Source organism: Orycteropus afer, unplaced genomic scaffold (genome assembly GCF_000298275.1).
Source record: "Orycteropus afer afer isolate SDZICR_OR568_19922 unplaced genomic scaffold, OryAfe1.0 scaffold00011, whole genome shotgun sequence".
Lineage (NCBI taxonomy): Eukaryota > Metazoa > Chordata > Mammalia > Tubulidentata > Orycteropodidae > Orycteropus > Orycteropus afer.
Genome location: NW_006921598.1, coordinates 11,972,897 through 11,973,772, shown reverse-complemented (window position 1 = coordinate 11,973,772; position 876 = coordinate 11,972,897).

Below are 876 nucleotides of genomic sequence, written 5' to 3'. Positions count from 1 at the left end.
AAACTAAGACACTGACCAAAGTTATTTGTGCCTTGGTTCATCGAATTGTCAAATGAAGATGGTAACACATGCCTTGACTTACAGTCCTCATGGGTTGAATAAGATTCATTGATGCACTAGGTATGGAAAGCTCTGAGTAAATAAAAGCATATACGATTGTGTCACTTGTTTAACTTTTTGTTGAGTCAGTGTGTTCAGCCCCCTCTCTGGCCCTCTTGAGATTTGTGGTCCACTGTGACATCACTAGGGGAATTCAGGGATACAGATTGTACCAGATGGCACTGTCAGAGGTAGTGACACCAAAATGACTGTCTACAAAATTTTGTGCAATGTTTCAACAGAAATTTATTATTTTAAATAAAAATATCCCTATAGTTAATTATAACAACAAAAACATTTTTCATAAACCAGCTTATATGTATCAATAAAACAAGGCTAAAACTTTATGCTAATTTATATTTTGAACCTTCTAATGTGTTCTGGTCAGAGCTATCATTATTACCCAATTACAGTGGTGCTTTGAATCATGTGGCTTCATCTGCATGTGCTATTGTAATTTAAAGGAATAATTTTAATCTGTCACGGCTATTGCTATTGCATTCGGTGATATACAGGAATTATGATTTATGAGTGTTCTGGTTACCTAGTGCTGCTCTAGCAAGAAAATACCACAAATGGGATGGCCTTAACACACAGGAGTTTATTCTTACAATTTGGAGGCTTTAAGTCTGAGTTCAAAGTGCCAGGCTCTAGGGGCTGGGTGAAAGCCCCTCAACCTTGAGCTTCAGCTCTGCCTCCTGCTCCCGGCTCACTGTAGCTGGAGGCTTTTCTTCACTCAGCTGCTGGCTGCTAAGGATGACAAGCCCAAGGTTGACA